Source organism: Bactrocera dorsalis, chromosome 3 (assembly GCF_023373825.1).
Source record: "Bactrocera dorsalis isolate Fly_Bdor chromosome 3, ASM2337382v1, whole genome shotgun sequence".
Lineage (NCBI taxonomy): Eukaryota > Metazoa > Arthropoda > Insecta > Diptera > Tephritidae > Bactrocera > Bactrocera dorsalis.
In genome coordinates, this window is record NC_064305.1 from 86,316,124 (window position 1) to 86,334,238 (window position 18,115).

Here is an 18,115-nt window from a genome sequence, read left to right on the forward strand (position 1 = left end):
ATTACAATAGCTTTCTTATTATCCGAAATATCTGCTTTAAAGCTAAGATGATTAATATTAAACTAGCGCCGAAGTAAGATATTTTATGACAATAATCAACAAATCATATTTCGTTTAATTTCATTAAGAAATCTCTCATTTTGATCAAACAGAGGCATAGAATGATGTAGATCGTAGAAAGTGGGTACTTTTGGTTCAAGACTGAGTGCCTCACATTTGATACATAGGTAGTAAATAGAATATGTACTACTATGAGCAAAAAATAGTAAAACTTTGTTCATACTTCTAAAATTATTAATTTTTTCTTCAAAACCTTTGTCGTTCCACTCAAAGTAATCCCCCTTGGTCAGAATACAGTTGTGCCAACGTTTTTTCAATTATCGAAACAGTTGTGAATGTCAATATCCGAAATGGACTGCAATGCGCTTCACGTTTAATGGCTTCAATTGGCTCAAAACGGATTCTCCGGAGAGGTTGTTTCACTTTGTTTGAAGTCACACGGAGCTAAATCAGGCGAATACGGTGGTTGCGGCACGATATTGTTTGAAAATTTGGCGAAAAACTCACGAAGAATCAATAGCAGCATGCGACCGTGCATTATAGTGGTGCAAAAACCACGAGTTGTCAGCACATAAATCCGGCCCCTTTTTACGAATAGCTGCGCGGAAATGACGCATAACACTCAAATAGCATTCCTTGTTGACAGTTTGGCTGGTCAGAAGGAATTCGGAGTGCACCACACTTCGATAATCGAAAATAACTCTCAAAATAACCTTGATTTTTGACCTGTTTTGACGTGGTTGGTTCGGCTTCGTTCCCCTTTGCCACGATATACGTCCGATTGATCGCTTATTTCTGAGTCATAATCATAGATCCAAAACTCATGGCCAGCAATATCACGTTTCATAGCATTTGGCAGTCGGAAAGCAAAGTTAGCTGTGTTTCGGAAAAATTTAGTTAATTTGGAAGCAATCATAATTTTACTTTTCTTAGGCCCAAATGATATTTCAAAATGGTTTTCAGTGATCCTTCTGATATTCCAACGATGCCAGTAAGATTTCTGACTGTTAGTTGTCGATTCTCAAGCACTAATTCCTTTATTTCATGGTCTTGTTGAGCAGCAGTTGATGTTAACGGCCGTCCTGGCCGTGGTTCATGGTCAACGCCATCTTGAGCCTCTTTGAATAATGTAATACATAGGCTGCTATATATATCTCTGACGTAGGCAACACTAAGTGTTGCCAGGTGCAATCTGACATTTTCATTGGAAAGTTTGACATTTTTTAGCATAACATTACTCAGAACGTTTTGTCATTTAATCGTGAATTGTTTTAGTTACAGGGAATTAAAAAATTCATCTCGGCCAAAAAATGGAATTAACTCGTGAACATTTTCGTGCGATCATTTTTCACAACTTTCGACGTGGATTACCACGACAAGAGTGCATCGATAAACGAAAATCTTTGTATGGCTATGAAGCACCATCCTATAACACTGTGAAAAACTGGTACAACGAATTCAATCGTGGCCGACGCTCGCTCAAAGACGAATTCCGTGAAGGTCGTCCAAAAACAGCCGTTGTGCCAGAAAACATCAATTTCTCCCGCCAGCCTACATTCGATATTGCATGAACACCTGGTAGTAAAAAAGGTTTGTGCTCGTTGGATCCCGCTCAATTTCACAATCGTTCAAAAAAAGGCTCGTGTGGATGTGTAAAGAAATGCTGAAAAAATACGATCGTGGTGCTTCAAAAGACGTTTATAAGATCGATGAAGATTACGAACCATGGATCTATGCGTATGAGCCCGAAACAAAACAGCAATCGACCGTGTGGGTCTTCCAAGACGAGCCAAATCCAACGACAAAAAAAAAACACTATTTTCGTTGATAAATATGCCTATTTTCATTATTAGGCCAGAAATATTTATAGCAGCCCTCGTATATTTCAGAAATACAAGACTATGTTCATGCGAGGACTCTTTCTGTCACCCAAACCGGGTTTTGTGGTCAAGTGCGTGTCGAGGAAAGAAGAAGAGACTGATTCACGGGCAATACGCATTGTGTTTTTGTTTAAACCAGTTCCCAGTTGCCCGATTCGTCATTCCCTTCCTTTCTGAATTGCTTTCCATGGTTGTAATTGTGTTCGATTTCAAACGAGTTTTTAATATATTTGAGTTGAATTGAATTTGAGAATAAGATATGAAAAGAAATGCAGAAAATATTCCACCAACCCGAATTTCAAGACTCGAATCAGCCTTGGGAATGCAATGGGCAACACTGATAGAGAATTTCCCAGTAATCAGCAACCAAAGTCTTCCTGTATAAATGCGGTCTTATTAATTTCCGCTAAAAAAAATCTTAAAACTGAGGAATTTTTAACCAGGCTACCAGAAATTAATAAGAATAAGCACGATTGGCCTCTAAAAAATTGCTATTTCAATATTTAGGGAAAGGATCGTTAGAGATTTTATAATATATAGATTCAAGTTCCTCATTCATTCGAACTTAACTGACCGGATCGGATGCTAAGTATAAAACTTCAGTATAGTAAGGAATATTTTTTAAAAATTCCAAAATAAACGAAAAACCTTTTTGTTTTTATTTTACAAGATCAAAAAACGGCTTCATCCAAACAACACCTTCCCATTAACAATTACATGAATGGCAGTCGGAATTGCACCCGAATAGAATTCAGTCCATTATTTGCCTTTATTCACTCCCAACAACTGGATTATCCACACACGTTTCTGAATCACTGCGAAGCGCTTAGCTAAACTTTTGTGGATATTTTTGCTTTCTACAAAAATAAACTGGAAATTGTTGCTTTTGCTGGTCGTTGGAAATCAGTTGCTGCGGTGAAAACTTTTAACTGTACAATGGCAATAACTGCACAGTGTTGCAATGCGCACAAACACACACACGCATGCATACTCGATCACGTGTATTGTTATGGAAATTGCGTGTGTGTGTTCCTCAGCCCGGCCGTCATACTTAGTTGCCGTTGCTGTGGTTTGTTCTGCTCCTCTGCCTCGACACTCCATCACTGTCAGTGGCAACAACAATTACAATAACAACAGCTGCATTTAAAGCGTTTATTCGCATTGCGATTGAAGCCTTTGTAGTTGCAACACCAAAGCGTAGCAGCTGCTGTTGTTTTTGTTATTAGTTTTCGCAAATGTTTACGTTTATCTGCAATTGTTTGATTGTTATTTTATTTGTATTTCATTATTGTGTGTTTCATTTCGTTTTGTAGCACAAAGCTTTATTTCTATGCTTTAAAGGTGCTGAGAGAGTGAATGGGCCTCAGAGGGAGCGTTAACGCTGGTACTTTTAGAGCAAAAGTTACGGTGTCTCTTAAATAAAATGAGATTTTTGTGGTGCATTTGGTGCAATTAATTCTTATGACACTGAAATAAAAATGGTTGTTGTTGTAGCGGCATAAATTATTTCTGAAGTAATTTCGAGGAATGGTGCCGAGTCCTTGGTCGGATAAAAATCCGGTTAATTAGACCCGATTGTCGTGTAAATGGATATCATAAATAGCACACGGTTCTAGAAGGGATTAGCATCACTAACTTCCAAGTCGATATCATAGAACACAAAACAATTCTTTTTCTCTCTTGGCAGTATTATATAAGTAAGCAGAGGCTCAAAGGTAGACATCACTAACCGTATAAAGAAAGTCAATCAAGCTTTCGGCGACCTCCATGCAGTCTGGAGTCGCTCGATCGTTACTTGGCGTTTCAAAATAAAGACATTCGACTCCATTTATCACATTTTCTAGCCCGTCATCGCCTCCAATACGGACTTATAGTCATGCACATGGGGCTAGCTCCGGCACGTTGTGAGACGAGATTCAGTCACAATCACTCGGAACGCTATCGACTGGAATCAACAAGGCAGCCGAAGGAAAGGCCGATTCGCTATAAAATGGAGAAAGAATTTCAACATTGAAATACCAAAGATCAAATGAAGAGGTTATGACAAGATCAAAATAAATGCAAGAGCATTATGTCTCTTCACTCCACCTTAGATATATTGGTTGTCAAATATCTCCCTTCCGCCTTTTTGTCTTATGAATTTCGCGGCTATGTATAAAGTGCTATAGAGCTCTTATCTATACAGTTTTGAAAGGTCTTGACATAACCTACAAAACGACGCTATGCATGATTAATTTGGATAATGCGTTCAACTGTTATATGCGTTCACAAACGGCGAAATTCGCGCTATTTTAAAGTTTTCCTTTGTTAAAGGCAAATCCGCTAGAGAAACTTTCCGTGAGATTCATTGTGTTTTGGGGGATGGTACTCCATCATTTCGAATTGCGGAGGAATGGTTTCAACGATTCAGAACGGGCGAAAACGACACCATGGATAAGCCAGCCGGCGGAAGACCTGTGACAACGAATACCGATTAAATCATGTAAAACATCGAGTTAGACCGGCACGTGGCATCTCGTGACATCGCCAGAAGATGTGAGTTAGTCACTAAACCATTTTAAACCATCTGCAGAAGGCTGGATACACAAAAAAGCTTGATATTTGGGAGCCGCATGATTTGACGCAAAAAACCGAATTAACGCTTGCGATATGCTGCTGAAACGGAACGAACTTGACCCATTTTTGATGCGGATGGTGACTGGCGACGAAGTGGCTGACATGCGACAATATCAGGCGAAAACGGTCGTGGTCGAAGGCCGATGAATCATCCCAAACAGTGACCAAGTCGGGACTGACGGCCAGGAAGGTTTGGCTGTGTATTTGGTGGGATTGGAAGGGAATCATCCACTATGAGCTGCTCCCATATGGCCAGATGCTTAACTCTATCATCTACCGCGAACAACTGAACCGCGTGAAGCAGGCGATCGACCAGAAGCATCCAGAATTGGCCAACGGGAAGGGTGTAGTGTTCCACCAGGACAACGCCAGACCACACACTTAGTTGATGACTCGTCAGAAGCTACGGGAGCTCAGATTGGGGGTTTTATCGCATCCACCATATAGCCCGGACATAGCGTCAAGTGATTACCAACTGTTCCTGTCCATGGCGAATGCACTTATTGGTGTAAAGTTGAACTCAAAAGAGGCTTGTGTAAAGCGGCTGTCCGAGTTCTTCGGAATTAAGGAGGGGAGCTTCCACGAGGGTGGTATTGTGAAGTTGCTGTCTAAATGGAAACAGGTTATTGTACGAAACGGCGCATATTTCAACTAAATCCGATCACAGTAACACTTTTATAAAGCATTGAATAAAGCGCAAAAAGGCGGAAGGGAGATATTTGACAACCTAATATCTATTAATATATATAATATAACGTCATTAGAGCAAAAAAAAGTTTGTTCCCAGAAATATTACATCTCTAATACTAATCGCATATTTACAAGTACAAGACTTCATTTGGTTCGTTGACTAATCACCACATTTGCAATTCACAGCGCTCTCATGCACCCATTTATGCGATTTCGCCAATTGCTGAAACCATTAACAAGTTGACAGCTAAGAATTGCAAAACTTACGGCGAACCAAGCGAAGGAAAAACAAAAACAACCAACAGAATGAGGAATATGCAATGGAGATATTAAAGAGTGAGGCGAGCGAATGGTCAAAGCTAAAAAAAAGTCAGCAAAGGGGAATACAAATCGCAAGCTAAACATATTAAGCACACACATATGTGGGCACAGCCGTCTTTTATTGCATGCAACAATTGCAGCAGAGCGCCACAGAGCTTAGTGCGGTTGCAGTGCGTCGCAGCGATGGTGAAGTGATGGTGATGAAGGTGAAAAAACAGCGCTTGGTCACGACAAAATGCACCCCACAGCGTGTCGGCCACTGAGGCAATCAGTAAATCCTGTGACTCACTGGCGAGTGTCGTGCGGCACGTAATGTGCGCCTTGTTGACCACAAGCTGAGCTGTTTTTAGTTTTTGCTTTATTATTATTTTTTTTATTTTTTATTTTTTTTAGTTTTTTTTTTTAACTTTTCTTATGTCCCATATGGATGTAGAATGCTAAGCGCGTTCTCGCCGAATGCCCCACTTTGCGCTGGCTGACCGATTTCCCTGGCATACAGCTAGGCGCACGTCGCACGTGTTTACGAGTGTGTGTGTGTACGCATGCATATTGCATAAGACAAAAAGGAAAATCAGAAGCGAGCGTGTGGGTTGTTTGACGGTCTTAGCCACTGCACTCTACGCCTCTCGCTCATCACTGACCGCTTTCGCTTGCCCCTGTTGTATGTGTTTGTGTGTGTGTGAAGCACGTTGCATGTTAAAATAACCATACATGCAGCACTTTTTGCTGCCGCTTCTAACGGGTGATTTTTTTGAGGTTAGGATTTTCATGCATTAGTATTTGACAGATCACGTGGGATTTCAGACATGGTGTCAAAGAGAAAGATGCTCAGTATGCTTTGACATTTCATCATGAATAGACTTACTAACGAGCAACGCTTGCAAATCATTGAATTTTATTACCAAAATCAGTGTTCGGTTCGAAATGTGTTTCGCGCGCGTGTTTTGTTCAGCGATGAGGCTCATTTCTGGTTGAATGGCTACGTAAATAAGCAAAATTGCCGCATTTGGGGTGAAGAGCAACCAGAAGCCGTTCAAGAACTGCCCATGCATCCCGAAAAATGCACTGTTTGGTGTGGTTTGTACGCTGGTGGAATCATTGGACCGTATTTTTTCAAAGATGCTGTTGGACGCAACGTTACGGTGAATGGCGATCGCTATCGTTCGATGCTAACAAACTTTTTGTTGCCAAAAATGGAAGAACTGAACTTGGTTGACATGTGGTTTCAACAAGATGGCGCTACATGCCACACAGCTCGCGATTCTATGGCCATTTTGAGGGAAAACTTCGGACAACAATTCATCTCAAGAAATGGACCCGTAAGTTGGCCACCAAGATCATGCGATTTAACGCCTTTAGACTATTTTTTGTGGGGCTACGTCAAGTCTAAAGTCTACAGAAATAAGCCAGCAACTATTCCAGCTTTGGAAGACAACATTTCCGAAGAAATTCGGGCTATTCCGGCCGAAATGCTCGAAAAAGTTGCCCAAAATTGGACTTTCCGAATGGACCACCTAAGACGCAGCCGCGGTCAACATTTAAATGAAATTATCTTCAAAAAGTAAATGTCATGAACCAATCTAACGTTTCAAATAAAGAACCGATGAGATTTTGCAAATTTTATGCGTTTTTTTTTTTTTAAAAAGTTATCAAGCTCTTAAAAAATCACCCTATATCAATTTTTTTGCACGCCGCGCTGCCACATGTGACTTGCATCTCAATATGGACGCGGCCTCAGTGGAAAACTCATTTATGCACACACACATACAAACAAATGCAACACATATGGTTTATATATGGGGGACCAGCAAGCAATATTCTTTCACATTTATTCATCATCCAGCAGCAAAGGGAACTCGTGGTCCAACTATTTTTACTTTCACATATTTTAAAGTTTTTTTTTGCCATTGAGGCAAGAAAGGGTCAGGTCAGTAAAGGCGCTCTTTGCTCCGTTTGGCTCGCATTCGCTTCGTTGGCTGATCAACTGAGCTTGCACAAAAACTGTTAAAGAAAATATATTTGCGCCACTTACACAGGAAAATAAAAACAACAACAAAAATAAAAAAAACAACAGCGAAGTGCTTTAGCTGAAGCCAGTCAAGTTTAGTTGACGAACTGTTTGCATTTTGCATCTGTGCAAATACAAATACAAATATATTCATTTTATTTGCTTGTGTTCTTCTTCTTCTCTCTAACAACACTAACGAGTTATTATCGTTGTTTGCTCTTGTAGTTTGTCATTATTTGCCATTGTTGTTGGCCGGCATCCATCTGCTGCGCACGGCCCTCATGAATACCAAGCGAGCAAGTGTGTGCTGGTATGTGTTTGGCGAGCGTGCTCTCGGCATTTGCGTCCACAAGCTGCCCCACCAAGTCTACTCCATTAACTTGCCTCTACAAACACGCACTCATACCTACACACAACCATAAGCTAGTCCTTATGGTTGGCATTGTCCTGCAGATCCTCACTCATCCCGCTTCGCTTATATTCTTTATGCTCGGCACGTTTCGCCAGCATTCCATTGTAGCTACGCATATTTTCTGCGTGGAAAAGCACAACATTTATTTATATATTGATTTGCGGCAACAACAACGTACTCTTTCAGGATTTTCGTTTTTTTTTGTCAACAGCGTAATGTGTAAGTAGTTCGTTGGAGTTTATTTTCGACATTATTTACTCTTGTCTCATTATTTGCGAAATGATAAATTTTATTATGTTTTTGCTAATGGATTTTCGTTGGCAAGTTGGTGGGTGTCTTTCAACCGAGTGTGTTAAAGATAGATCAAATAGCTTTCTAGCTGAATAATGGTAGGCGAATACCAATTATCCCCACACTTGTTTCATAGCAACGCAAAAATTTTTTCTTTTTTGTCAACAAACAGCCTTGAGGCAAAATTTGCAATATTACACAATAACCATCTTTTTAAGTGCCTACACCTAGTGGAAAATACTAGGTTGAGATAGGCTAGGTTAGATGGCTGATTTAGAGAGGTCGCATGTGGACTGCTATATGTAGTTCTTTGTGAAGCCATAAAAAAGAAGAACTTTAATATTCATTCCCGCCAGTTAAGCGGGATGTCTGAAGGTATGCACTTCCAAGTCTTTAAGACTTGACCGCCCAAACGCGGGGTAGTCAAGAAGGAAAAGTTGAGTTGTTAATGTCTGGTAAGATTTCAACCTTACAGCATGGACGCCAAAAGAGCAACGTTCTGTTAAAACCCCCACAACTAGGGAGAGGCTAGCCTTACTAAGGGCAAAGGGATCACTAGACATCTTGTGATCGGTCTTGTGCCTTTCTTGCTAGTTCATCAGCTTTACAATAGCCTGCGATTCCGCTGTGGCCTGGCACCCATAACAGTCTTATCACAAAGAGACTTGATGCTATTGATAATGAGGTTACGAACTCCTTGACCAACCCTGAACGCACTCTTAATGAGTTCAAGGTTAGTATCGCCGCCCTGCTATCTGAGTGGATGGTCACTTCTCTAGAGTGAATCTAGAAGTAAATCTACTGTTACCTTAATGGATGCAACCTCGGCTTGAAAAATACTGCAATAGTGAGGATATTAGAGGCCGGGGTTGATAGGCAGTTCCTGACTGTGAGTTTTTCGACCAACCTTCTCCCAAGCTTTGACACATTGCGGATCGCTATACTCAATTATTAGATTCCCAACTCAATGAAAAAATTAAACATAGTCCTATGACAATCGGCTTTATGTTTACGAAACGAATCCAAATTTTTTTAGTTAGACAAGATCTTCAACTTGTCAGTTTCTACAAAATTATTTGGGAATTATTTTATAGTCCTACCACGAAAACATATATTTTTTTGCTGTGAAACTAATTAATAGCAAATAAATAAAATGGGAAGACTCTGATCAAATTGAAAGGTGAATATATGTATTTATACTTCGCGTGTTTTCCGAATCGGTAAATTTTTTTCTGCAAGTTGGTAGTACTGTTAGTGACATCTATGCCAAATTTCACGTCAAAATATTTATTTGTACTTTTTTCGTCGTTTTGTGAGGCTCAAAAAGTGAATTCTTCGACTATGCCTGAATTTATTGAACAAAGAAGTGCGATTAAATTATGCTTGCGAAATGAAATTTTGCTTGCAGAAAAATTGAGGATATTGCAAAAAGCTTTTGGAGATTAAACTCTGTCTTCTAAAAGTGTTTACAAGTGGAATAACGAGTTCAAAGCCTGTTTTGAGAGTGTTGAGAAAAATGTGGTGTCAAATCGGCCAAAAACATCGACTGATGAACATCACGTCAAACAAGTCAAAGAAATGGTGATTGAAACTCATCGATTAACTATTAGAGACATTCCTGATAGTTTGGACATATCATTTGAATTGGTGCAGGCTATTTTGAAAGACGAATTGGGCTTGAGAAGAGTCAAATCTCGAATGCTTCCAAAAACACTCATTTTTTTTCGAAAAAGACCGCTGTGTTAACATCTGTGTTACAATGCTTTCTGGCAATCAAAACGTAATGAAACGCATCATAACTAGAGATGAGACTTGGATCTATGCTTATGATCCCGAAACAACCGATCAGTCGAGCGAATAGTATCGCGTAAAGAAATATGCAAAAGGTTTTCGTGATAGTTTCGGGTTTCTTTTGCAGAAAGCAATAACAAATTGAAAAAGCAGTTGTTAAGAATGCGATAATAAGCTTCCATCTAACTTTGAATGGTACAAGTTGTGAACTAATTGACGACCAATACACTCAAGATATTATATGGTAATTTGAAATATTATTTTCAATATATAACATATATTTATAATGCCTTTTATTTTTCAGCATAATTCAAATTAATTATCCTTTGATGCAATTCCAGTTTAAAGTATTGATTATAGTTATACAAATCATATGATTTATTTTGATATAATAATAAAAGCAATCAAGTTGCCACAAGAAAAAAACAAAAAAAAACTATTTTTCGGTAAATCCTTTAATATCCTTAAATTATGCCACAAAAAGCCTCCTGCTGAGTAATGCTAACACCCTTTAATTACGATCAAGCTGCGAATGCTTAAAATATATATATTGTATATGATGTGGTGTGTGCTACACTGATTACAAGGACATGAAATTACCTAAGAATATTACTTGCAATATGTTGGGAGAAAATATCCATATATGTAATATAGGGTATTTAGCCACGTGTTGTAGGATACCGCAAATATGAGGTGAGACATATATACAAAGCCAAAACAAATTAATTAATAAACGTGAGCTGAAAATGAAGGACGATGAAGGAAAATGGTAAAGACTGGGGCAATTCAGAAAAAAGAAAACAGAGAAACCCCAAAAAATACGCATATGTACATGAACAGGTATATGGGTATGCATGTAAGAAAGAATATGGTATATAAAAAATAAAAATATTAAACATATATGTATGTATGTATGTTTATATGTACATACATATACATATATGACTTCGTTGAAAAGGTTGTCGCATGTGTTGAAATATTTTCGCTGCAGATTTCTTTTTCTTTTATTATTGTATGTATATATGTACATACATACATACATTCATCGCATGTAAGTGAATGTGGCAGACAGCGTGACAGTGTCATTAGAAAAGGCACGCAGCAATAAAAAGCAGCTATAAAAGTTTGAGCACTTAATAAATGTACACCGAATTGTTGAACATTAAAAGTGGCCATAATTTTGGATATGAACTGGTGTGCGTAACCAATTTGCATGCACACATACATACACGAGTTTTTATGGTGTGGTGTGTTACATATTTGTCAGCTTATAATGAAAGGGGTGATTCAACCAACCCAACCGATGTATTTCTTGGTGTCGTCTACATAAGTACAATGCATAAATATGTTTGTCTAAGCACAAAGAGGAAGTTTCATTTTCCAAAGTAAACAAATTTGACATTTAATATTCTTTCACATGTTATATAAAGAGTATGTATGTTACTCTTATTTTTGATGGAACACTCTTCAGGTTTCCTATTGTAATATTATAAAAGACCATGGAAATTTTATAATAATATCCAGCAGTGGTTTTTCAACGTATCAAGTAACTAAGTTGTGCATTAGGGTCATGCATTTTTCACGGGAAGGGAGAGATTTTTGTATTTTATACTCTGGCGCCTGATAACTTTTGTTTGTGTATAAAACTGATATTCAGTTATTTTCGCGACTATTTGGTGAAATGCCACAATGATATAACCAATGTATAACCAATATATATTTCAGATATAACCAATATATAACCAATTTATAACCAATGCATAACCAATATATAACCAATGCATAACCAGTATATAACCAATGTATAACCAAAATACAATTTTCTATTTATATTATTATAACGTTCTCCCAATGAAAAGTAGTGTTATATTATTTTGCATTTTAGGCGAAGATCTCTTGCATTTAGTTACATTTTACCGTTCATTCGACATTCAAAGAAATATTTTTTAATCTTATTTAGTATACCAAAATAGTACCAAAACATACATTAAAAAAAACTTCTTCCTATTTAGGGCTAAGACTTAGCTAATGTTAAATATCTGAGTTAAAAAATTGCCTACTTAAACCAAAAATCTTACATTCCATAAAAAATAGTAATTCCATACAAATAAATACAGCCCTAACATATTTTAACCCTCTCTTTTTCAAATTCAAACCGATTTGTAAACAAATTAATGAATATGTCTTGTATGCCATAAAAGGGTTTCCCAAATAAATGACCGGGGTAGGTAAGTGGGCAATCTATTTAAAAGCAGCAGTTCCTGTGCAACGACTTTGCGTTTCTGTCGCAGTTTGACAAACGTGCTTCAAAATTATTGCCACTTCCTCTCACTGCTTCCGAAGTGCCTGCTTCTACCCCACAACTCGTGATTTTCGCTTCGTCTCGTATCAGTCAATTTGACATACACGCACATCACTAATGAAATTGAGGCAATCAAGTTAAACGAGTTCAAACACGAGCTCGTACGTTGTCGGAAATTTGCATAGAAACGCAAAGTTTGGAAAGAGAATGGAGCGCACACGCATTTAATGACCTTAAGGCGCTGCAGGAACATGTGAATATAAATATTAGATATATTTGAGAAATGTTTACATGTAGGCACAAGCAGTTATATATGTATGTACATTAGAGAGGGTCGATTTATAGGGAGCCAAAAACACAAAAAATCGCTTATGCGGATCAGTTTGAAGAATTTCGCCAAAGGGATTATAGATCTAAAGCCGGTTTCGAGAGAGCGATTTTTGATTTGATTTTTGAGGCCAAATATTTTAGGGATCATAAAAATTTGTTCGTTAAGTTTGGAGATAATCCAATGAAATTTTGACATTCTTTTGCTCTTTTGTCGGAATCGGAAAGATCGGACAACTATATCCCATTGCTGCCATACAACCATCATTTTTAAACTTCGCCTTACAATTCGCTGGTTTCAAATCGATTTTAGACCAATATTCACTTGGGCAACGTTACTCAGAATGATCCGTAGAATATTTACCGCATTCGAGATATGAAAGTATAAAATCGATTCGCTCTAATATACATATATATGTATGTTTATTGGTATTTGACTGTACATTTATTTTTTTGCTTGCCATCGTTGCTGAAAAGCCTAGTACTGCAATAAAATTTACGATTTTCATCACGGAAGGGTGGCTGTTGTATGAAAGATTGATGTAGACAAGTGCGTGAGTACCCTGTATATCATATCTTACAACCATCAAATGCATGAAATAAATGAAAATGTACCCAATGGGAAAACCCATTCACTTCGCTTTTTATGGTGCCAATTGGGATATGTTTTAAATGTTGTGAGCTCTTCCCCAAAATACAGTATATTAAAATAAAAAAAAAATTGCTATTTAATTCTAATAACTTAAAACTTTCGAAAGGAAACGGTCTGAAAATTCCGATATTTTATAAGCTTTCAATTAGAAGAAGAGAAGGGCGCTCACTTCCAACACGGACCAGCGTACAGTTCCTACAGCTTCATGTCACATAACTATCCAGTTCTTGAGTTATGCTTTTCACGTCAACGCAATTCGCATGATCCAGAGGTGATATTAAAACAAGCCTGCACTTGGTCACACAGTCACATAATCACACACTCGCCTACATAAATATATATCTTTCATTTACTCATTCGCCGCTTTCGTGTATCCACACGTAATATTTATCTTTTTCGTTCATTTTCTTGTAGGCAATAAAATTACATTTGCTCTGTGAATTGCATTTGTTTTCTTTCCCAAAGTCTGCGAAATTTTTCATTACTTTGCCATTGTTGTTCCATTGTTTCTTGTGTCGTTTTTCGAGTGTTTGTTGATTTTGTACGGACGGCTGGGTGGTCGGCTTTGTTGTCATTGCTGTTATTGCAATTACCTTTGGCTATCGCTAACCTTCTTGTCTTCTGTTATTTGCCCTTTTTTATTGGAATTACATAGCGTATGTGCCCCACAATGTGGCACATTCATTTGGAAGGGTTTGTAAAAGCTTACAGATTCAATGTGACACCATAAAGAGTAGGGAAAAATACAATAGGCAAAAGTAAAAAATGTATTTGAAAGAAATCTTCAAATTGGACTCATTCATCTGATTAAAATTTGTTTGGACAAAAAACACATTTTTACATATTTTAATACAAATCTTTATTATTGCCTTCAAAATTTAGTCCAATTTTCCATAAACTGGTTATAAGCTTCGACTGGGATGGCCTTTAAAGAATTTTGTTTTTCCTATCTTATTTAATTTGATGTTCTTATCAAAAAATATTTCATTTAACAAATTAAATTAAAATTTATTTATTTCGTATGTATTTCGTAATTGTCAAAAGGTGGCAACCCTTCTGAAAAAATTTTTAATTTTCAATATTCTGAAACATTTTTTTAGCTAATAGCGTTTATATTTATTCAAATCTATTAAACAATTGTCAAAAGGTGGCAACCCTGCTCGAAAATATTTTGAATTATAAATATTTCGAACGTTTTTAATTTATTGTGTTAACTTATTTTATAATATTTTTTTATTGAAAAATTTGTAAACAGATGGCAACCCTTCTGAAACTATTTTTAACGGTAAATATTTCGAAATATTCTATATTTTATAGTTTCCATTTATTTAATGATTACCTTTTTTATTAAAATTTATTAGGAATATTTTGACATATAAACATTAGAAACCTTTTTCAATTTATAGTGTTAACTTATTGCATAATCTGTTTTATTGAACAAATTTTGAACAGGTGGCAACCCTTCCGAAAATATTTTTGGCTATAAATATTTTGAAACATTTTTTAGTTTATACTGCTCATTTATTTTATAATTTTCTTTCATTTAAATTTATTTCGCAATGGTCAAAAGTGGCAACCCATTTAAAAATCTTTTGAATTATGCGCATTTGAAGCGTTTTTAATTTAAAGTATTAACTTATTTTAGAAATTTTTTGAGAAATTTTAAACAGATGGCAACCCTTCTGAAAATATTTTTAAGTGTAAATATTCTGAAACACTTTTTAGTTTATAGGGTTCATTTATTTTATAATTTTTTTTTTTTTATTTTTTTTTTTTCAATAATTTCAGGTGGCAGCTTTTCAACTATTTCCTTTGACGATATTTAAGTATGGCACCTGCTAAACTAAGAAAATGGTTCTAATGAGCCGTTGTAGTCTTGACTTTTGAGGTACTCAGTGCAGTTCAATCGCAACTCCACTACCTTTATCCAGGGTCTTACATATTTGGAGCGTCTGATGAACACTCAAATATGTATACATATTTCTGAAAAAAGCAATTCATCAGCCTTTTGGAGTCTGATTTAAACTATAGCTCCCCCATATGACGAATATCCCAAACGCATATAAACGTAGTAACCAGAAGTTTTAATTATATTTGAAAAAATGCCATCAAAAAGTAGTAGGTCTTGAAGTAAAACATGTAGAAACATCTAATTTGAAAAATTAATCAATTTCAAACTTTCCCACAATGAAAACGCCAAACATCAATAAACAACAATCGAAGTATGCACGGTCTACCAAACATAATACATAAATTAATGGCAGCTGCAGGCAGTATAGGCGACCAAGGCAATGAGAAAAAGTTAGGAACTCATCAAGAATGCCAAAAGTGCTAACACACTCATTATAATAATCCCCATACACTTGTATGTGTGCATGTTGGTGCGTGAGTTCAGCAAAAAAGAATTTGTCAACTTATTATGTTTTTGCGGCTGTAAAAGCTGTTTGCAAATTTTTTTGCAAAGCTTGAATATTCATGCTTTGTTGCTGCAAAGTTAGAAGTTGAAAGCACAGAAAGACGCCGAAATGGCAACGACCACGAAGTAGGCATTTCACAAACAATGGAGTGCCACTTCGAAGCCAGTGAGAGGCTCAAATTTTGCAAGTTTCTTACGCTGTTTACACGGTAGTCCCTGGCAATTGTATAAGTGTGTGTGTGTGTGTTTTGAATGTGTGCGCTTGACAGTTAATTAGGTTAATATTTGGATAATAAAATTTACTTTTAATAAAGATAAGAGGCGTACACGATTTTTTAAATTATTGCTGTAATAAAAAATTGCGGGAAATTGCCTCGAAAGGAAGGGGGAAGAGGAAAATTGAAAAGTAGAGATAAAGCTAAAGTGAATTATTTTGCTTGTCTGCAAAAATTTCATATAAATGGCGATTTCGGATTTATTTCTTTACTGGTAATGTGACAATCTTGAAAAATACTTTATGTGGGAGATTATGAGACTCGATTTTTTTCTTTGAAGTCACACCATTTGGTTATTCATGATATCGAGCGTTGTTAATTTATGTTTGTTTTACATTTGTTAACTTTATAAAAAATCATATCATTTCATGTCAGGTCATATCAAACGACTATGGTATGTCATAACATGCCACATTACGTTACGATATAAGACTATATCACGTCACATCATATCATATAAATGTATAATGTGACTATATCATCACATTATATACCTTATAATAATAAAACATATCCAATCATATTACAATGTATAATATGACTGTATCATCATATGACATCACATGTGACTTTGCCATCACGTCACATCATTTCATATCTCATATAAAAAAAATGACACATCTAAACAAATGACAATGTATGATATGACTAAATCAGCATATGACATCACCTGTGATTTTCTCATCACGTCACATTATATTATAATCCATATCATAAAATAACACATCAAATCATATGACATTCCATCAAGTGACTTTGTCATCATGTCACATCATATTACATACATTATCATAACATATCATACCGAATCATATGACAATGCCACATGATATCGTAAAACTTTGCTATGCCTCATATAATATCATATCATATTACTTTGCTTCGCAGCTCGTCATATCATTGACATGATAAAGTCACCCTTAAGCACTTGATAAGCTGACGCATGAGTCATATCATATCACAACATAACTCATCAAATTAAATCATAAAGATTTATCATGTCACATCATATCACACATTTCGACATCATACTCATATCACTCAAACTCATTATATCAATCACTTCACACAACTTTGCTAGGCGTCACGGTACCAACAGTTGATTTTTCACATTTCATTTATATCCTATCATAGTCAGTCATATCGTATCAAACTCATCGCATCACATCATACAGTTTCGCTACCTATCAAGGCACCTCATATTATCATATAGCATCAACCATACTATTGTTTATTTTTTTGGCATTGTCTTGGAATTATTTTAATAATTGAAGTGTCCTCTTGAAAAATATTTCTAAACACACCATTTTCTTGCTTAAGCATACACTTTAAAATAAATATAATACAAGGCTTTCTCCGCACCTCAAACGAATCTTAAGCAGCCAAAGAAACTGCAACTTTTTCTAATGTCGCTTCAATGCTTGCCAAGCTGGTGTGAATCCGCGCTAGACATATGCTAATCTGCCTAGATAAATATCGCGCACCGCACATTTTCATCAAAGGCTTCAACATGAAACATTTCCTACATATTTCATCACGATTTGCTGCATTAAATCGCATCTGCGTATCTACTTCAACACTGCGAGCCAACGACGCAAGCCTCAGCCGTAGACGTTGTCTCAGCGGCAACCTCAACCTCAGCCTCTCACGCCACTGTGACCTTCTTCCGTTGAGCACACCTTTTGCTGCAATATTTCGACTTTCCAACTGTGTCTCTGAAAGGAGGTGAGCAGATACCAGAAATGGGTTGGTAGAGCCACAACACAGCTGGCAAGTCAAATACGGCGGCTGCTACTTCGACGACGACGGCGACCAAGCTCGGTTAAGACAGGCAAATCCGCTTAATTAAAAGCGCTAAAGCGTGTACGTGCGCCTCAAAGGCGGCTAAAAAGACGAAGCGGCCGCACGAAGAGCAAGGTAAAAAGTGCGCGAATGTTGTATGCGAGTAAGAAGAAGGCTAAGACGACTTTTACGCGCACACACATACAAGCATACGAATGCAAGTATGCAAATGAGGACGCTGATGACGGTGAGCATTTTCTTGTTGTCTTCTTGACGACACACAGTCTTCGCT

At 36.9% G+C, this 18,115-nt stretch overlaps 1 protein-coding gene across 2 annotated transcripts in view; it reads right to left on the reverse strand.

Annotated features, from left to right (window-relative positions):
* The window catches only part of LOC105229665 (uncharacterized), a 339,005-nt gene that overhangs the window by 7,856 nt on the left and 313,034 nt on the right, over positions 1-18,115 (reverse strand). The gene's annotated exons all lie outside the window — the stretch shown is intronic.